This window comes from Mustela nivalis (assembly GCF_964662115.1).
Source record: "Mustela nivalis genome assembly, chromosome: 16".
Lineage (NCBI taxonomy): Eukaryota > Metazoa > Chordata > Mammalia > Carnivora > Mustelidae > Mustela > Mustela nivalis.
The window spans coordinates 5,180,407-5,202,709 of NC_139035.1; the positions used below are offsets into that span (position 1 = coordinate 5,180,407).

Sequence of the window (22,303 nt, forward strand, 5' to 3'; positions counted from 1 at the left end):
TGTCCCTCAGTAAACAACCGCTTGAATGAAAGCCTACATATCCTACATTTTATAAAAACCCAGATGGAAGTGTTGCAATTATTTTGTCTTTCTGGTCTTTCATTGTCGCTCTTGTGGACCTTCCTTTTTTTGCCAAAGCGATGTGTCCAAATCTATATATAACATACGGAGATCATTTGGTGTAAGAGTAGAAAAATATTTTCTTTTGTTTCCAATAACCTTTCTTTTACTAGTCTTTTGGCTGCAGTACATCAATCTGCTATTTGCAATAATAACAAACAGTAACTTTTCAATTCTCTTTCCCTAGCAACAGCTTGAAAGCCATAATCCTACAAGTGTTAACTAGAATATTTCCCCCCAAACGCATTACTTTTAACTTGCACACCATAGCTCTTTTGCCACTATTCTTCATTCAGACAATCGCAGTCTTGCGCATTCTGCTACTGGGAGAGCATTCCCAAATACTTTATGTACATTTTAAGTAAGACTAGCCTATAAATGGACCTCTGGAGAACTGTATAACTTACATTTCTTCATCTAAACCAGACCCAAATGAAAACTAAACACTCCACCCTCCTCCTATGGGGATGCAATCTTAAAGCATTTAAGGCACTTAGCTTGGTGGGACAGGGGCAGAGGGACACTAGTTATATGAATGCCTTTGATAATGTGATTTGTATTAGTGTTACCTGGCACTTTAAAAGCCCTTAATAGACATGAGTCCCAAGAGTTCCTACTTTATTACTACAACACTTAGCATAGCAGCAAGCACATATGGACACTTAATAAATGCCTCTGGTATGAGGACTGCATGATATCTAAGAAGCTGGTAATTTAGCCCAATTAATTTCAGGGAAGGGGTTAGAAGAAAGATCACCCTTTGTATGCTTAGCTGGGGCTGAAAAATAAAGAACATGGAAGAACATGCAAAGGAAACCATCTTGATGAAAAGGGAAGGAAAGCCAAAGGTTCACAAAAGCCTAAATTAAAATAATTTCAAAGAAAAGCAAAATCGGTTTGTAATCCACTTTGATTCTCATCTTCAAAAGGGGGGGGGGACTCATGTAAAAACGTAATGTCAACTATCAACTACCTTTGTAAAAGTAACTATCATAGCACTATTCATACTGTAGAGGCCAAGGGCAGGCTGTCCAAGATGGCGCACCTTGGCACGAACATTATTTTGAGTTAAAAGTAATCCAAACCCAGAGATTCAGGAAAAGCTCTTTACCTGCCCCCTCAAAACTGTCGTTTTACCAGCATGAAAGGTATTAACGAAGATTCCTCTCTGCAATCTGAGCGGGTAGGACAACATCTTTGCTTTCAAAACATCTCCTCAGCTTCCTATTAATGCATTTTCTCCCTGTTGTGCCCGTAGGCCCCTACTCCTCTCCCAAGCTCAAATAAGCCTCATTGTCTTTGTGACCTCATGTCTATGTGGATTCCCCATACATATGCTATTAAGTTTTATTTTCTCCTGTTACTCTGTCTCCTGTCAACTCTTGATTCTTCGTCTAGCTACAAGGACCTGGACGGGCAGGAGAAATTCTTCCTCCCCAACAATACCCTTTAGTGACATTGGCTGATACTGGCACAAAATAAAAGGCTCCAGAAATTGTTTTGTTGAGAGCCTAACAACATGTTCACTAATGGGAAGTGTTCGGAGTTATTTTTCCAAATTCTCTGAATGAACAAACCAGCTATAAAATCTCAAAGACAAAACAAAAGTCAAGCTCAAATATAAAACATCTTTGCTACCCATCATGTCCACTTTTATTTTCGCAAGACCAACAGAGGAAGTTTTTTTACATCACAAATCTGTACTATATTTTTAAATACAAATAATTGTCTTAAGTCAGAATTCTTAGCTTATGCTTCCAATCGTAATTCCGACTAATCACCACCTTTTTCTCACTCTACACAGTGAAGGGGTTCAGAAAGAGACTCCCCAAAATGTGTCACTTTGACATGTGCATTATCTTAGGCTGAAGATGAAAGGCCCTGAAGGTTCAGGTTTGTTTATTTTTACCTCCCCTGTAACTGCCTCTAAGACTGAGGGGCCTGGTCCAGGAAGAGAGCTATCACTGGGGACAACCACAAAGAACACGGCCGAGGCATGCCGGGTGTCTGCAGGGCTGGCTTGTTCAGCTTCTCCTCGGTGTACCATTCTACCTGATGACAAACATTTGTTTGTCAATCGCTCTCCTCATCTCCCTTCAAAATTGTTTCTTCCTCTGCTTTGAGGCCCCAGACCCCCTAACCCCTTCTCCTTGGGTCAGGATGCATATAAAGCCCCACTGCCTATTTGGAGCCTCTCTCCTGCTAATCTGTGTGACGTGAATTTAATTAATGTTCAGTCAAAAGAACCTAGAAGGATAGGGGAAAAATTTTTCCTCACCTCCCAAGAAACCTGCTTCCTAAGCCTTCTACTTGATCCCATTCATCACTGCCCAACTCCAACAAATATTGGTTTGTTCCCTTTGGACCATCTATGCTGTAGCTCCTTCCACCAAGAACTGCGTATCCGCCCCCACTCTGAATCACATCTCTTCTCACCTTTTACATATTCCTCAAGCTCTTCTAAGTAATTTACCAAGTATTTCAATAGTTATCTGAGCTGCAAGGGTAGGTCACAGGTTATTCCCTTAACTCTGGTATACACATTCTGTCACGGCTGGGAAGACATCTACGGGAAACAGAAATGGTTCCGCATAAGCCTACATTTGAAAACTTGTAACAGCTCTCGGTCCGCATCTTTGAGCAGTCGGTGGTTGTTTTCTATCTGTAAAACAGGGGATTGAATTTCTTCCTCAAGATTAAACCTTTTTCCCCCCAATTATGTTTGCTAATTCAAGTCCATTAATGACATTTGTTACATACTGCCAACCCCAACCAAATATCTGGGCAGTATTCTACATATAATGTGAAACCATTAGATACTATCAGGCTTACGCAGTAACAGTTAAGAACCATCATGATCAGGGGAAAGAGAAGAACTTGGGGACACAAACCTTATTCCAATAGCATTTGAATACCTTTAACATGCATAGTTATGTACTAATTAAAGAGCATTTATTTAACTTATCAGCCAAGTGAAAAAACAGCTTTCGAGTGAACATTTTATTTACAAAGTGCACTGTTTAAAGAATCACACTCAAACACCCAAATACATAATCATATGAAACAGAGATCTTGAAAACGAAATCTAAGGTTAAAATTATTTTAAATTCTATTATCACTGAAAGATAAATGAAGGGGAAATAGCCGATTAAAGTCTGCAAAGTATCTGGTATAACATAGGTCTTCAAATGTTTGTTGAATTAAAGCTAAATCCCTAAGTCAGCATATCTTCTCTTAGGAAGCATGTCAGGGCAAGAAAAAATGGGAGTTCCCAGACACCCTGAATAGATTCAAGTCCAGCTCAGAAATCAGCTGATTTTACTAGATCATTAGTTTCTAACTTGTGTTGAAAGATAAACAGTATTATCCTTAACTTCGAGGCCTAAAAAGATTATGCTGTGCCCTAAGATTTCTTGAAAGTAAAATCTATGGACCAGTAATGGATCCCTTAAATCTACAGAAAAGACAAACTTAAGCCATTTAACCACTATTTATTAATCACCTACCAGGTGCCAGGTGTTAGAGACACCGGGAGTTCAGCAATGGATACGAGACATGGTTCCATCCCTCTGGGAATTCCCGGTCTCATCGCAGACATCAATGACAAAGTATGATAAATGCTATAAATGGAAAACATTACATCAAGAAGCAGTTCTCCTATGGAAACTCTCTTTCTGTTAGATCTGGAGAATGAAATGGAATTGACTGGGCAAAAGGGGATGTGGAAGGTCAGAGCGGGGCCCCTGTGAGGACGTGAACAAAGGCCTGGGTGCCTCAAGTGCCAGGAGGGAGGGGAGGAGGGAGGAGGGAGGAAGAGGCTGGAGAGGCGGCAGGTGATGTGTCAGTCTTCAGCCGAGGAGCCGCGGACGTCACTCTAAGCGGGAGAATGACGTGACTGGATTTGTATTTTCAAATATCATCCCGGCTTCAGTGTAGAGAATCAGTTAAAGGAAGACTGGGGGCACTGGGGGCACTGGGGGGACTGGGGGGACCGGCGTTATTCTGCAAGACACGGGCGCGCTGCTGCTCTTCAGACTGGGGACGCAGAGAATTGGGCAGATCTGGGAATCCCTAAAGAATAGAAAATACACAAACTTTGCTATAATAAGGATTTGGGGAGTGAGGGGGGCTCCTGGGAATGACTCCAGAGACTCCAGAGACTCTGACTTGGTGTTAAGAAAACGTTACTGGTGGGAGCGTGGCTTCTCCTCAGCAAGCTGCTCCCAGACGAGAGCGCCCGCCACCCCCGCCTGGCCTCCGCGGTCTGCACGTCGGTGCACTGATTCTACAGGTATCCGAGGGCCGCCTGAGCTCGGCTCACTATTCAGGCGCTGGGGACAGCACAGAGAACATGCCAATACCTGTGCCTGCATGCAACATACATTCCAGTAGGAGAAACCATGACTTTCAAAAAATACGCATAAATATAAATGGTAAGGAGAAAAATTAAATTAAAAAGAAAATAAAGCTATTAAATAATGACAATAGATTTCTTGTGTGGTTTAATCAGTCCTTTTTCTTTATCACAGACATAGCAAGGGAAGTCATGAAACTTCTAATAATCTGCAGGGGGAAAAAAGGACAACCACTGTAAGAATAACAAAATAAAATAAAAATCAAACCACTCCTCTATACTCCTTCCAAAAACACTAATTCCTGTTGGGCAAATTGATAATGCTCCTCACCACTACCTTCCTTCCTTCCTTGCTGCAAAATGCACAAGGACTTCCAAAAAGGAAAAAGAAAGAACGAACGAGCAAATGAACAAGCGAACACTTCTGGTCTCATCACAGTGCTTCCACCATCTATAATGATCTCATTCATCTGATAAAAGTTAACTTAATCCTGGAATTCAGCAGCAGCAAAGCTGAGGGCTAAAACAGCATGTTCCAAATAAGTATCTCAAAAAGATAAGAAAAAAGGCTGAAAACAAGAAAAGACTGCAAAGGAAAGTGTAAGGAGTGCCAATAGTCTTAGACAGAGATGCTGACATTAATGAAAAGTGACAAGAATTCTTACAAAAACTGATTTGTTAAAAAAAAAAAAAGTAACTTTACCAAAATTCATGGTTTATATACACAACTGAACTTATTAACAAATAAGAACCAAACTACTTTAACTCCTCAATCTTTCTGATGGAACAGTTGAGTCTACAGAGAGGTAATCCTAATTACCAAACATATTAACTACATTAGAACTCAGGGCAATGAGTAAATACTGAAATTTTCTAAAGCAGAGCATACACCAAATACTTACAGCAAACTCTTTGAAAAGCAAAGCCAATCAAACATGAATAGGTAACTTAAAATTACATCGGCCTCTTCAATACTGCCACATCTCCTATACACATTTACCAGAAAAGGTATTATTTTAGGCAGTACTTGGAGCTAGAAGGCTAAGAAAAAAAAATTAGGGAAAGAAATTATCAAAAACAATCAAACTGGGGTGCCTAGGTGGCTCAGGTCATGATCCTAAGGCTCTAGGATAGAGCTGCATGTCGAGCCCCATGTGGGGCTCCCAGCTCAGCAGGGAGTCTGCTTCTCCCACTCTCTCTGCTGCTTCCCCTGCTTGTGCACACTCTGTCAAATAAACAAATAAAATCTTAAAAAAGAAATCAAAATAATCAAACTGAGTACTGTGATTAGTTCTATAGCTATATGGATTTTTGACAGCTTCATTCTATATCCAGGCACATTACTATAAAATTCCTTAAACTTTACCTAAAAGTGCTGGGGAGGAAGGGGGTGGTGACTAGAAGACAGAAGCAATGGATTTAACTGCAAGATATTTCCTGCTAGAGATTACAGCTCTAATAAGTGAGTAAAAACATGCATAATAACTTAAAGTACTTTTTTAAATCCTGCATAGAGTAATACAATATGAACCAAAAGCAGTAAAAAAGAAAATATTAACCTTGTCATTCTTTAGATATGAGTAGGAAAAGAAACCTAGTTCGGTGGGGGGGGGGGGTCACTTAATTTGCAGCTAGTGGTCATTCAGCATAAATCAGGAGTTTGATCTACACTTACTACCTTTGTTTTTTCACAGAAATTAGTCATAAACAAAGTGCTCATGGTTCAGGCTCAATTATTTAAGAGAAGAAATACAAGGAAATTAAATAACTTCTTTTTAACTATGACTTCTATAATTTGGTTAAACCCAATAATTTATTTCATTATGACATTTCAAAATCCCTAATTCTATTCTCCTGAGCATGTGAAGCTGTTAGGAGGGAGGAAGACAGAAGAATCAGAGAAAATGGACAAGTTCAAACTCTTGTCTGCACTGCTCCCTCCACCCAGGCAAATCAGCAGTAGATCACAGCATGCACGGTCATCCTATCTTTTCCCAGAGAAGCCCAGGAGAGCTCCGGGTTACTTCCCCACAAGGGCCACCTCCTAGCAGGTATAATAGGGAAGCACAGAAGCTACTGGTCCAGAGGATAAGAGAAAGGAAAATGTTTTATCTTATTTTTAACTTTATTATTTTTAAATTTTAATTTTTTAAGTAAACTCTACCCTGACACTGGGCCCTAAGATCAAGGAGTCACCAGCTTTGCAGACTGAGCTAGCCAGGAACCCCAACAAATCAACTGTTCTAGTGCAATTCTTTAAATGCATTTTAAAAGGCCGGATTTACAAATTTTGGAAGGCCTAATACTCTCAAGAAAGATTCACTGCCCATTTCAATGTAGTTGGCTCAAATGGGGCAAACTTTGGGTACTAATTCTAAGACCTCAAACTTGCACAAACAGCAGCGTGAAGAACAACAGGCCCAAAATAGCAGCACTCAGGCCAAGTCACCAAGTTGAGGCTCAAAACCTAATCTGATTGTTTTCAACCTCCCGCAGAAACGTACTCACAGCTGGTCAGTCAGCAGTTTTCTGACTGGTGATGGTGAGGTAATCTGGCACAAGGGTCCTCTCTATCCCCCAAAGGAAAATGACGTAGTCTAGAGGATAAGACAACCTGCTCTACCCCTAAGGAAATGTGAGCTTGCCTGGAACAATCCTTTTCTTTCGGGAATAACTTTCTTGCTCCATCCTCCTTCCCAATAAAAACCTTCCATTTTTGTACAACTCCTGAGAGTTCCCCTCTACTTGCTACATGGGATGCAATCTAATTCATGAATCCTTTAATACAGCTAATTAGACTTCTGAATTTCCTTGGCTGAATTTTATTCCGTAACAGCAGTAAATACCTCTCCTGGTGTTCAAACAATGGCATCTCCCATGCTCTCTCAAAAGAGAGCACAACAAAACTCTGGGCAGACTGGGGAAGTTCAGACTGAGTTCTCAGTATGGCTTGATCTTCTGAAATCTCAATGAGTAGGAACATATTTTGAATGAACCTGAATAAGGATACTCCCCCCCATAAAAGCATTACAAGCCCCCCCCCCGCAAGGGCTTTTATTTACTATCTTGGCATTCTGCAGAATTAACAAAACTCACTAAAAAGAGCATTGATTCTTGATGAATATGTACGAGAACACAGAAAACAAACACAAATCAAACATACCTAACCCTAGCAAAGAGTCTACACTGTTCACTCTGACATTCTGCAGGCAATTCTTTATTACAGCAAACACGTTCTGGAAAAGGCCAGGAGGCAAACATTTACGTCTTTCCGAGCCAGTCTCTTCCCAATTGCTCACCTGGGTCCCTGCAGCACGCGTGGTGCAGCCACACACACTACACAGCGGACACTAAGCGTGAGGGTATGCTTGTGTCCCAGTGAGACTTTATGGATCCACAAATGTCCATTTCATATAATTTTCAAGTGTCATGAAGTATTATGCTTTTTATATCTGTCCACTTAAAAATGCAAAAAATGTAAAACTCATTCTTAGCCTGAGGGCCATTTTATGCCATCCCTGTGTTATTTTTAACAATATTTACAGAAAAAAAAATTATGAATGTCTATAAAAATATTTCTCTCTTGATATTTCTTTAATTTTTTTTTTCTCCATTCCCAGTTTCAAGCCTTCCACAGTAACTTTCTAAAGTCCTATTTCGGGGCGCCTGGGTGGCTCAGTGGATTAAGTCGCTGCCTTCAGTTCAGGTCATGATCTCAGGGTCCTGGGATTGAGTCCCGAATCCGGCTCTCTGCTCGGCGGGGAGCCTGCTTCCCTCTCTCTCTCTCCCTCTCTCTCTCTCTCTCTCTCTCTACTGTGATCTCTCTCTGTCAAATAAATAAAAATAAAATCTTTAAAAAAATAATAATAATAATAAAGTCCGATTTCATCAGATTCCTTCCCTCCTCGCACATCCCTCTCCCCAGGGGACAGCTTGCCAGTCCCTTGGAGGTTTTTAAATCAAAATCTACCCATGGCGGGGGCTGGGGGGAGTCACTCATTGCAATTTTTTATAAATCCTACTTCCTTGAACTCTTGTAGAGCTCCAAATCTTTTCATGCTCAATCTTTCAATAAATATAGATTTGCCCAGTCTTATCATGCCCCGTCTCTTTCAGCCATCATTTAAGTCTGGTTCTATACAGTGAGAGCCCTGTGAGGTTGTGGCAATCAGGCTGCATTCTTGAGAAGGCAGGTTTTAGTCACAAATACACTTAATGTTTAAAATCTCGCCTGTAACTGTTCAGATGGCATCTCAAGAAAAAAGATGATCTACTGCTTTAAAATGCTCTGTCTCCACTTCCCTGGTTAAGTAGCCTTTTCTATTTTTTAATTATTTAACTTTATTATTTTTCCAGTTACTATTATTATTGTTATCATTACGAAGGCAATGTTTCATAATATGTTAAAAACTTGCATCTCTTTAAATTTAAAGCCACAAAGTCCTAAAATGTTACTTTAATAACTGAAATATTATAAGTACACATCAAAGTATAATATTTGAAATAAAATCAATACTAATTTGGAAAGGTACAATCATAAACTGGAAAGTGTCAAGAAATCATCCATTTCGTAAGTGTCTCTCTATGTGGAAAGTGTGTAAATGTGCAATCCCTGGTGCAGGGGATCTCTCAGATTAGCATAAATATTCAGGCATTCGTGAAAAGCCATGTGCTAGGGCAGAATTGTGTTTGTGAAAGGTGATGGGCAGGAGATGAAGCATTCAGTAAAGAATGAGATTCCGCTCCCCACCTCTCCCCATTCATAAATAACAAGTGTTTAAATGCACCTATATTGAAACGGTTCCCAGTGAATTCAGCATAACAGTAACAGCAAAAATGCCACAGTTCAGCAATCTGTGTTTGACTGTGAAGTGATTTCTCCTAAAGACAGATGCCACCCCAAGGAACAAAAGCAGAAAAACAATCCATCCTATGACCAGAGGCAACAGCAAGAAAAGATTAGAACTGCAAGTCTCTCTCCCTCTGGCCTCTGAGGCTCCGTGGCTCCATCTTTAGAGCGTCCTGCACAGACAACAGAAATGGTAATTTCCTACACAGCACAAAGCAAGAAGCTCTTTGCCTTTTATTCTGCTGTCAACTACATAAACCAAAGGATTTCTTGCAAACTACTGTACCCCCTCCCCCCAAACAAAAAACCAAGGGATACAGTTCCTGAAAAGCAACATTCAGGGTCCACTGAAGGTCAAAACATTTCCTCAAGTAGTTAACACGTTTAATTTTTGTTTTGCTTTGTTTTACTTCAAGTGCTCTAGCTAGGTTTTAGTATTTAAAAAAAAAAAAAAAATCCTCAGTACCAAGAAAAGGGAGAAGGGCTATTGTACTATATATTTTTATTTGAATGCATGTGGAAAAAGAAACAAATACTAAAAATTTCCTCATAGAATTTTCAAATTTCAAATAAAATGGCACTACAGCTCCCACAAATTCCTACAAAGGAATTATTTCTTTAATTTTTTTTTACTCCACTGAATGACTTCTATAATCCTAAAAAGGCAACACCCTTACCGTATGTTGTCACAAGCAGCCCACCATTAGTTCAACATCAAATAAAACACAGTCAGAAGCTCTAACCTTGCTCTTCCCTAGATGGCAATTTTTAATTCAAAAATACAAAAAAAGGGAATATCATTCTTTCTTTCCCCATCGACATTCTCTCTCTCCCAAATCTTTTGGACAGCCCCCAAACCCTACCACACAGCACTTACTATCCAATTTCTTTGAAGAATAAAAATAAATCAAACCATATTCTAAAATTTTAATCATCTGATACGCCATCTTCTCAGTGAATTAAGGCCATTCCTAAAGACTTGCTAACCTGATCATGTTTTTCTCAATGATTAACAGTAGGTAAATATATAGAACCTCACACTTCTTGTAAAAGCAAATAACCTTTGCCAGCAACATTAAACAACTTGACCATAAGCAGGCTAAATTTCAAGTACGTAAAACATGAAATAATTTTCCGTGAAATTTTAAGTTTCTTCTACATAGGTTATCCCTTTTGTTATTTCCCATTTAAAGCTTTTTAAAAAATCATTTCTCAGCTCCATCCCAGTGAAAAGTACTGCGAAGACAACACACCCACAGTGAAGCCATCTACGTGACACCAGAGCAAACAGCCAATAAGCAGGTGCAGACTGGCAGGAGTTTCTCATGAGGACAAGAACTGTTCTCAGCAATTAAATTTATTCCCATTTGTGTGTTTTGTTACATAGACAAAGAAAGCAAAAACTAACTCACCAACCTATAGAGAGCATAAATCAAAGTTATTATTTTAAAAATACAGGGTATTAAAAGGCCCAGAGCAGAAGAATAAAAGCAGGAAAATCTTTGGTTCCTTCCACCTGCCCTGGATTCTTGGGTTGCAGCTTCTCTATCAGCTAATTTTCTCTCAGTGTGGGGTTTTACTTGGTGTGCATTGCTCTCCACGGCCATTTCTACCCCTGTAGTTTTTTAAAGGAGATAAAGCAACTGTATAAGAATGCCTAACGACATCAAAGCCCGCAAGCTTCACTGGCTGTGTGTGGCATAGGAGGAAGAGGAGGAAGACGTGAGGTAATGAGGATCTACTGTATTTACCTTATGTGCAGGGCATGTGGGCAACAATAGAAACCATGCAGGGGGCACGTTTGGTCAAAAAAGAACATGGCAGCCTAATGGGAGGCCTTTGTTCTTCAAAAGGGTCTCCTTTCCCCCTTTTGTGTTTCACCTAATTCATGGCATCTGAGCTGCTCTTGAACTTGACAGACGGAGAGAAAGAGTGGGAGAAGAGCGGGGGAGTCGAACACACAAAGGGAAGCGAAAGGGGGGACTTCAAAAGGAATTCATTTGTAAAAATTAGTTCTCTTGCCAGTTTTGATGAAGTTTGGGAACTTTAAAGGAGTTAGAGAATATCACTCAGGGTTGGAATAAATTTAATTTTCCCAGAGACTGTAACAAGAAATAACATAGATAAATAAGGAACAAAATGAATTATGTCCTTAGAACCTGTTACAATTTTTTTCTGCTACACCACAGCTCTTAAAATAACAGTAATAAAATTGTTGATTCTCAACAATTACAAGACAGCATTCTACAAGCAGAACCAGTAATTAAATAATTTTCCAGTTTAGGGGAATTTTACTTGAGTGGTAAACAGCACCAAAAACTCTGCAAAACCACCAGCGCCCCCTGCAGGATACACACAGATGAGCATTCTGCAACATTTCAAAGCCTAATATATAAAAAGAAAAAAAAAGTCACATTAATCTTTGACACTTTGACACTTTTTTTGAGAGAGAGAGAAGGAGAGAGAGAGAACAAGAGCGGGGAGCAGCAGAGGGCGAGAAAGAAGCAGGCTCCCCGCTGAGCAGAGACCCAGACCCAGGTCTCCATTCCAGGGTGCCTGGATCATAACCCAAGCTGAAGGCAGACGCTTAACCAACTGAGCCACCCAGGTGCCCTGACACTTCCAATTTAAAGTCAAGAACTAAAAAAAATTAGGGGCACTTGGGTCGCTCAGTCGTTAAGCATCTGCTTTCAGCTCAGGTCATGTATGCCGGGTCCTGGGATGGAGCCCCATGTCAGGCTCCCTGCTCAGCGGGGAGTCTACTTCTCCCTCTCCCACTGCCCCTGCTTGTGTTCCCTCTCAGAGACTGGGTCTCTGTCAAATAAATAAATAGAATCTTAAAAAAAAAAAAAAACTAAACTAAAAAGAATTTTAAAAATCAGTGAAAAATTTCAGATGGAGATAAAGCCCTAGGAACCTTTTGCCAATTTTAGGTATCCATGAATATAAATACAGGACTCAAAGATCCTTAGCTATGTTATGTATTAATACAAAAGGTTGCTTCAAAACAATAAAAGATCACAGCTTTAAAATTGATTTATTTTTGCAGTGCCTGGGTGGCTCTGTCAGTTAAGCCTCCGCCTTCGGCTCAGGTCATGATCCCGAAGTGGCAGCTGGGCAGGCTCCCTGCTCGGGGCGGAGTCTGCTTCTTCCTCTGCCCCTCACCCCACTTGTGCCCTCTCTCTCAAATAAATAAGTAAAAATAAACTATCTTTAGAAACAATTATTTCTTTATGGTCATATTTCAATTTCATCTTACAAAAAAATTACTACACAACATCATTACTCATTAAAGTACCTTCAGAAAGTACTGGATATTTCCAAATCCACCCTCAGAAGAGAATGTGGTACCAATAAGGAGATTTTTTAAAGACTTTCGAAAAACGAAGGCTCGCATAAACAGAGATAGCCTTGTCAAGGGAACTACTTTGCAGACGTAGCTTTCAACCGGACTTAAGGACGCGAGCGGTGTCAGTCATATGTATTTGTTTAAAAGTTAAGACCCACCGTTCTGATCAGAGCCTGCTTGGACGAGCAGCTGTGTCAGATGCGGCTGTAACAGAGTAACTGTAGGTTTGGCTCCGACAGAAAGTGAAGTTTTAATCTCATTGTTCTGGACCAGATAACTCTGCAGGGGGAGGAGGGCTAATGTGCGCATGGTGGGGCGTTTTAGCAACATTCCGGCCTCAAAGGACTAGTGCCATCAGCACCACCCCACAAGTTATGAGGCCCCAAAAAATGTCTCCGCACATTGTCAAATGCTCCCCAGAAGGCAAAATCATCCCTCACTGGAGAACCACTACCCTAGGCTAACTAAAACAACTACTGCATGCTAATTTTACTTCTGCTAATTTTACTGTCTCACACATTCAATTTTATAAAAGTAACAAATCTGTTAAGCACTCGAAATATTTATCAAATTCTTAATAACCTGCACACCACATTCTACAGTCACCAGTGAATAAGACGGCACCAGTAGGCACAGACTTTAAAAAAAAGAAAAAAAGACTCATCTGGTTACTAACATATCACCAGCTAACAATACGTTTCATGTGGTTTAACGGAAAGAACACTGAAGTTGTTAAGTGAACTAGGAACTGTAAACTATCCAAGTATAGATGTTGAACCCAATATATATCCAAAATGTATCCTGAATCCATCATTTCTCTGCAACTTTCACAACCTTCATTTCCGCCAACATCATGACTCATCCAAAGAGCCTTCTCAGTTTCTACTCCGCGTTTACTGTAGACCCTTCCAACCCCTTCTCATCCACCCACCCACCCACCCATTCAACTACTATTTACTGAACATCTGCTATATGCCAGGCATTCCATGCACTGAGAATACACTGGTGCACGAAATTTTCTTACAGAATACTTTACCTACGGAAACTTAAATTCTAATGTAACAGATGTGGGAAGGCAGTAGGAGGCAGAAAGAGCAGGCAGGGAACGATGGGCAGGAGTGGAGACTGGTGTTCCACAGCGTGGCCGGGGACAGACTCACCAGTTGTATGAAGACCTGAAGAAGGTCAGGAAGTGAAGCATGTGCATATGGGGAAAGTATCTCAGGCAAAGAGAAGAGCAAGTACAAAGAGCCTGAGGTGGCAGCATGCCTCTGCCTTCTACTGTGCATGAAATGGGAAACCACGAAGAGATTTGGAGCAGAGAACTGTGCTCTTAACACTTTAAAGGAAACCACCACGGGACTATGTCAAGTATAGGCCTTGGGGCTGTAAGGGACCTGTTAATTTACATGACATTAGACCAGAGTGGGGTAGTGAAGATAAGAAATGGTCAGATTTTAAGATATATTATTAATCGCAAATTAATGTTTTTTAAAACATAAATGGGGTTGTGCTCAACTCAAAAGCCCTTCAGCTGCGACTTTCTTCCCACTGCACTTTATATAAAATGAAAAATCCTTAATATGACCTACACAGCTCTGTAAGATCTGGTCTCTGCCTAACTTTTCTAGCGTCATCTGAATTCTCAGTAACCAAAACACCTTCTGGCCACACTGACCTTTCTTTCAGGTTCTCTACTACCCCAAATTCTTTTCCATGGGGCAGGGCTTCGCGCATACGGTTCTCTCAGCCTGAAAAGCACTTCTCACTCGTGGCCTGGCTCGCATGATCACCGCAGCGCTCACATTTCAATTCGCAGCTTGGAAAATTCACTTCCACGAAGAGACCTTCCCCAACGTGTCACTCTGAATTTGCTTTGCCCCCTTCCCCCATTATATTCTCCCCAAGTACCCCAAAGGACTCTTCCTTGATAGGGCCGCTCACCCTGGTTAGTAATTACAACACTGGTTTAATTATAATTCATGGTTAATGTGTGTCTCTCAAGACTGTGGGATATCAGGAGCGGAGACTACGTCTGTGTCACTTACCATCACAACCGCAAGGTGTGACACAACGTCTCATACCTAGCAAGTACAAAAAATAATTTTTGAACAAACGATAATGCTTTCATCACAGCTCTGCCAGACATAATCTAGTCTCTTAAGTTCTCAGGGCCTCAACATACTTTTCCCCCTTTTTAATCTTATGACTATAAGAAAGTCCTAGAAAACAGAGTAAATGAGACAAACAGGACACCAGAAAAGTTTTAGGAACAGTTTTCCTGAAGCAGTCAGGGAGTGGGAGAGAGAAATGAGGGAGGGCCTTGATTGTTGGGTTATTAACTTCAGACTTCATTCAGTGGCCAAAGGAAGGGGTACTGAAGGCTTTTTGAGCTTTACAATGCTACAAGCAGAACAGCATATTTGGAAAATTAAGCTCTCTGTAATGTATAACTAACTGAAGAAGAATCCGAATGCAAAAATTTAATTAGAATCCAAACAGGTACTTCTGCTCTTTCTGCCATCTTGGAGCCTGTGGAGGCCTACTGGGAACAGGGCTTCTAAAATGACAATTATTTCTGAAAGGCTATGGTCCAAGGCCATTTCTGCTGGTGTTAAGTGGGGTCTCCAGAACAAGAGAGAACACACAGCTCTTCCTAAAATTTACGGTGTTCACGCTCGAGATGAAACTGAACTCTACCTAGGCAAGAGATGAGCTTATATGTACAAAGCAAAGCACGACACGGTACCTGTTGGTGGCAAACTGAACAAAACCAGAATAATCTGGGGAAAAGTAACTCATGCTCATGGAAACAGGGGTGCAGTCCCTGCCGAATTCCAAAGCAATCTCCCTCCTAAGGCCATTGGCCACAGAGTCCATGTGATGCTACAACCCTCAAGGATTTAAACTTACTAGAAAGTAAAAAAAGGTGTAGATTTGTTCTCTTGTATTTTTGTTAAAACAAAACAAGTGCAACAATGACTTCTGACAGTGGGGAAGCCCCCAAAGAAATGCCAGTCATATAAAAAAAAATTTTTAATTAGAATCCAACAGGTAAATAGGGCCTCAACTACTTTTAAAAGGTAGTTGAATGTAAGAACGCAAATATATACTTTCTTACACAATAATTAATGAAGATATTCAGCATTATTTAATGACCAAATTAAGCTTATGTTTGTTTTCATTATATTTTATACAGAAAACAAAAAGGAACCAACAACGAAAAACACTTGGATTTTCCTGTTCATTCATCACCTACGATGTAACCAGATTAATCTTCCAAAGCATGGCTCATACCATATTACTCAGAAACCTTCAGTGGCTCCCCACCGTCTACTGAATTAAGTCCTGATATTTAAGACTCTCTACCAACTGACCCCAACTTACTAGCTTTTACTTCCCTATATTCTAGCCAAACTGAACTACTTTTGCTCCAACACAGCCAGCTTCTTCTGTCTCTACTAGACCTTGGTTCATACTGCTCCATCTTTCTAAACACAATTCCACCCTCCGTGCCAAGTTCACATGTCAAAATCCTACCTTCCTATTTCAGGGCCCAGGTCACACGCTACCTCCCTCAGTCTCACTCCAAACCCCCACGGGTACAAAACAACTTCTCCTTCTACAGACACTCACAGCCCCAGTGCTTTGTAACTTACTCCATGCTTATGTTGAATGACTTTCTCTCTCCTTATACGTTTGATCTTCCTGATTAAATCATCAAAAATCTCTAGTCCTTTTTGTGAAAGGAAGATGGGTACTTACGTACACCAAATTAACAACTGTATTTACAGTTTGTAAACTGTTCTAATAGCCTATTCCTTTGGAGGGCAGGAACTGTTTATGATTCATGTTTTGTTTCTTGCAATTCTTTGAACAAAGTGTCTGTTTAAAAACCTTTGTGTAATAAGACTAAAAAAAAAATTTTTTTTTAAGATTTTATTTATTTATTTGACAGAGAGAAATCACAAGTAGGCAGAGAGGCAGGCAGAGAGAGAGAGGAGGAAGCAGGCTCCCTGCTGAGCAGAGAGCCCGATGCGGGACTCGATCCCAGGACCCTGAGATCATGACCTGAGCCGAAGGCAGCGGCTTAACCACTGAGCCACCCAGGTGCCCAAGACTAAAAAATTTTAAGTTGAAAATAAATACACCCCTTCTCACTCCAGTCTTGTTCACGGAGTTGCATTTAAAGAAAGAACAGAGGCGCCTGGGAGGCTCAGTCAGTTAAGCATCCAACTCTTGATTTCAGCTCAGGTCATGATCTTAGGGTCATGAAATCGAGCTCTGTGCTGGGCTCCATGCTCAGCTTGGGATTCTCTCTCTCTCCCTCTTCCTCTGGCCCTCCCCCACTCCCTCTCTAAACACACACACACACACACACACACACACTCAGCTTGGGATTCTCTCTCTCTCCCTCTTCCTCTGGCCCTCCCCCACTCCCTCTCTAAACACACACACACACACACACACACACACACACTCAGCTTGGGATTCTCTCTCTCTCCCTCTTCCTCTGGCCCTCCCCCACTCCCTCTCTAAACACACACACACACACACACACACACACACACACAATTATTAAGCACCTGCACTGTATTTAACTACTGTGCTAAGAGGCAGTATAGACTATTAATAAGAACTATAAAATACCACCCCTGTCCTAAGAAGTTTATCACTATATTGCTAGGAACATAAGACAATTTCCACAGCAATCAGAAAAGTAATAAAAATGTTATCAAACAATTAAATTCTAAACTATGAATTTCAAAAGAGCTGGCATAGATAACAAGTGCCATGGAAGTGTGGAGCAGAGCGACCACAGCTGGCTAGCCGGGACGAAGAGTGTTTCTGAAACGCACAGCTAGACAGGCAAGAAGAGGCAAGATTATCCAAAACAATGTGTTCCCTCAGGTTGCTCCAACAGTCATATCCTCCCTACATCTTGGTTTAAAAAATAATGACCTATAAATGTACATGCTCACTGGCCCCATTCACTTTACACAGAAGTCCTCTACTAGCCCTCAGATGTAAAATCCAGAAATCTGAAAACACAGCATTTTCCAAAATACAAAAAAAATCATTTTCTACATTTTCCTCAGGAAAAAAGGGAAATCTCAAAGATGACCATTTAGGAAGCCAAATTAAATTTTAAAAACAAACTAAATAAATCTTTATGGCCCCAGCCTGACTCAGTCTAATAATTACCACCTTAAGCATCAGTAACTGAACAAATTTTAGATGGGGTATAGTTGACTTGAAGTCAATGTTCAACTGTTTGAGATTAGAAGAGTCACTTTTAACTCATTCAATGAGAAAAAGCAGAGGGTGTGGTGGTTTGAGGTTGAGACCTGTGGGCCAGCTGGCCTGGGTTCATAATCCCAACTAATCAGGCCTCCTCTGTGCCTCAGTTTACTCATCTCTAAAAGGAGAACAAAAAACAGCTCACTCCTAGTATGGTTATGAGACAAATGAACAAATGCATCGAAGCATCAGTAACATGTATAGTAATCTAGCACAGAGCGAGCAACCAAAAGACCGATTATTATTATTCAAAGGAATGAAGGACACTAACTCAGTCAGGATGACCTAGGCACTAACACACTGTAACAGCACCCCCCCCCCCCCCCGCTTACCCACGAAGGATACGTTCCACCACCTCCACCGGATGCTGAAACCTCAAATAATACAGAATCCCGACATACACGGTATTCTCTTTACATACATACATACCTAACTATGATAAAGTTTCATTTAAAAATTATGTACAGTAACAGATTAACAATAACTAATAATGAAACAGAACAACTGTAACAACATGTCGCAATCAAAGTTGTAGGAATGGACTCTCTCGAGTATCTCACTGTACCGCACTCGCACATCGCACTGATGATGTGGGGAGAAATGCCCACGGGATGGGACCCTCCGGAGTAGGGGGTGGCACAGGCGCTGCGGGAGAACATCAGGCCACTCCTGCCCCTCTGCCCAGTCGGAATGTCGACGCGCCTCCGGAGCGCGGCTGACCACGCGGTGCTGCAACCACGCAAAGCCAAACCACAGACACAGGGGGTGACGGTAGTAAACAGAAAGTACCAGCTTCAAAAGTAAAAACTAGGCGTTTCTACTGTGTCGGGGCCCAGGGGAGGCTGCCCCAAAATGGGCCCCTTTGGCATAAAGATTATTTCGAGTTAAAAGTAGTAAGAACAGCCTTGATTTACACTGGGAAGTAGAGCCTGCAAGGGCACTGAAGTATTAAGGAGGAACTGCATCATCTGCATGATAGAACAATCTTGTTTTGCTAAACATATCCATTCACCTTTCTGCTGAGTCTTCTCCCTTTCCTGTGCTCAGGCCCCTCCCTTTTCCCTTAGCTCCTAGAAGCTTCCTGTTGCTGGTCTTCAGAATTTCATGTCTTGTGGATTCCCTGTACGTACGTACATCTATTAAATTTAATTTTCTCCTTTACTTTGTCTCATGTCGATTTGATTCTAAGTCCAGTTGGAAGGACCCAGAGGGAGGTCTTCCTCCCTGACACATATGAAATTCACATTATATGAAATTCACATGAAAGGAAATGCAGAACCTGTGTACACATAGAAACTCAATGTATGACAGAGCTGACATTGCATAAAAGCAGAGGAAAGGGAAAAATTTTTCAACCAATCACACTGGAAGAACTGCACGTCCATGAAAATGTCCTGACCTCATACCATACACAATAATAAATTCCAAGTTGATTTATGACCAAAAAGTAAAAAAATAAACTTTATAACTTCAAGTAAATACAAGGCATAAAAAGTATAAACCATGAAAGAAAAGGCTGTAGATCCAACAGTATTAAAATTAAAAACTTGTTACTCAAGGTCCATTTAAGAAATGCGAAGACGGGGGCAGTCAGTTACGCTTCTGACTCGTTTTCTACTCAGGTCATGATCTCGGGGTCCTGGACTGAGCCCCACTTCTGGCTCTGCACAGAGTCTGCTTGGCCTTCTCCCTCTCTCTCTCTCTCTCTCTCTCAAATAATTAAATAAAATCTTTAAAAAGAAATGCAAAGACAAACCACAGACTGGGAAAGGATGTTATAACACATAATACCAACAAAGGATTGGAATCCAAAAAATTGCTATGAATCAATGAAAGAAAAAACAGTCCAATTAAAAATGGGTAAGATATATTAACTATCAATTCACAGAAGAGACACAATGACCAATAAGCATATGAAAAGGTGCTTATCTCATTAATAAGAAAGGAAATACAAACTAAACCCACTATGAGACACCATTTCACAGCCACTGGGGCTGGCAAAAATGAAAACTCCTCAGCAAAGATGTGGGAGCAGCGGGAACCACGCCACTGCTAGGGCTGCAAACTGATCCAGTCCCTCAGTAATACTTAACCAAGCTAACAGCAGGCATCCCCTACAACACACAACAATCTCCCTTCCGGTACACATGCGCACATGCATACTTTCTCACCCATGCACGTGCACGCACATACACACCCCTTAACAAAACTCTTGCAGCACATGTACCCAAGGACACGCACAGCAGCACTGCGTGTAAGCGCCAAGACCTGAGAACATCAGAAATGGACATTAATAAAAGAATGTGCCAGTTCCTAGCCTCAGCCTCCAGACCAGGCACACTTCCTCTTGCTTTCCTATAACCCCGCTCAACTGTCTGGAGAGCAACACTGGGCCAGCCTTCCGTAGGATAAAACATGTGAAGCAGAAACCACCTCGTCCTGACCCGCCCAAACTGGAGCCAACTCCAGCACCTGGCCGGACGCCGGGAGCAAGCCCAGCCCTGATGCGCGAGTCACGTGGCTGACCACAGTCTCATGAGCCATGAACCAGTGGTTGCTATTTTAAGTCAGTTACGTCTGGGGGCTTGTCACAAAGTGACAGATAACAGATACACAAATGGATTAAAGCATCACATATTAATGTGAATAAACTGGACAAATAATACTACATGTAAAAAACTGCAGAAAAATCTATGTTATCATACATACATATGTTTTAAAAGCATTGTGTAGAGTTGTTCGACATATGCATGAAGAATGATGGTTATCTGCAGGTTTGGAGAAAGGAAATGCCACTGGGGAGAGGCACCCAGGGGCTTCAAGCTTCCCAGAGAGACCCTCCCTAAAATCTCAAACCTCCCCATACACCCTGTTCCATATTCCCTTCTCGGTTTTATTTTTCTACTAAGCACTTACCATCAGTTAATTCCATAAAAGCAAAGATTTGTACTGTGTTTATAGCTCCCAGAATAATGACTGGAGCCTTCTAATTTAAGGCTTCCAGGTAATGATAATCTCCACCCCCGACAGAGAATTGCGGCCTTGAACAGTTAGTGCCATGGCCGCAGCTAAGGACAGGAGCGGGCGACCTACAGGCTGCAGCCAAATCTGCCCTCTTACCTGTTTCATGTGGTCCGCAGGCTAAAAAGGGTCTTTACAGAAGAACATTTCAATTGATTTGATAACAGAGGACACTAATTTTGAGCCCCAATTAAGTGAAATGTTACCCGCCCCCCCCCAATAATTCTATTATCCTCATTAACAGACCTGAATCAAAGATGCCTGGGCGGCTCAGGTCATGATCCCAGGATCCTGGGATGGAGTCCCATGTCGTGCTCCCTGCTCAGTGGGGATCCTGCTTCTTCCTCTGCCTGCTGCCCCCCCCCCCCGCTTGTGCTGATAGTTAAATAAATAAAATCTTAAAAAAAAAAATAGACATATCACAAAAAATTTTACTCAATTATTGTATTTTGAATTTCAGTAACTAGAAATACATGGAAAATGTTTTTTTCTCTTATTATAGAAGTATCTCCATTTTTATAAAGTATCTATATCATATTCTTGAAATGCCTCAAAGCTTAAAATATTTACCATCTGGCCCTTTACAGAAAAGGTTTGCCAGCCTCTAATTAAGAGCAACAGCCATGGTGAAGGCTGTGGAAATTTAGGCAGGTTCTTAAACTCCCCATGCTTTAGTTTCCTTATCTGTTATCTATCTAAAAGAGTTGTTAGAAATAATAATAGAAGTAAAATATATAGAACAAACCAGACCACTAGGAAAGGCTCAATAAATACAGGATATTATTATTAGTGATGAAAAAACAAAAACAAAACAAAGAAAACACAATTATACAATGATTTGCAACGTACGGTAAGTGCTATGAAGGAAATAAAGGACAGAGATAGGTAACAGCCAGGATACCAAAGAGTGCCTAAGGATCACATTCAGAAAAGGAAGAAATACGAAAGAAATATAATGGGGAGGAGTTGCTGATTCTTGTCCCTAAAGTCACAGCCCTCAAGAGATGGAGACATACCCAAGCCATGAGAAATAGCAAAAAATGAGGTACATTTGAGGCACTTAAGTAGCTCAGTTGGTCAAGCGTCTGCTTTTGGCTCAGGTCATGATCCCCAAATTCCAGGATCAAGCCCTGCACTGGGCTCCTGGCTTAATGGGGAGTCTGCTTCTCCCTCTAACCCTCTCTGCTCTCGTGCTTGCTCGCTCTTTCTCTCTCTCTCTCTCAAAAAAGAAAATAAAATCTTTTTCAAAATGAGGTGCATTCCCTCTGTGGTCACTTCTGGAGTTAACAACACACCTGGAGGCAGCAGA

The 22,303-nt window shown here is 41.1% G+C and overlaps 1 protein-coding gene across 9 annotated transcripts in view; it reads right to left on the minus strand.

Annotated features, from left to right (window-relative positions):
* Positions 1–22,303, minus strand: part of POU2F1 (POU class 2 homeobox 1) — a 185,471-nt gene that overhangs the window by 121,452 nt on the left and 41,716 nt on the right. Inside the window, exon 2 of one of the 9 annotated variants that reach the window (XM_082702710.1) lies at positions 3,627–3,740. The exons of the other annotated variants lie outside the window; for them this stretch is intronic. The gene's annotated coding sequence lies outside the window, so the exon portion shown is untranslated. The remainder of the gene's footprint in view (positions 1–3,626; positions 3,741–22,303) is intronic. 9 annotated transcript variants of the gene reach the window in all.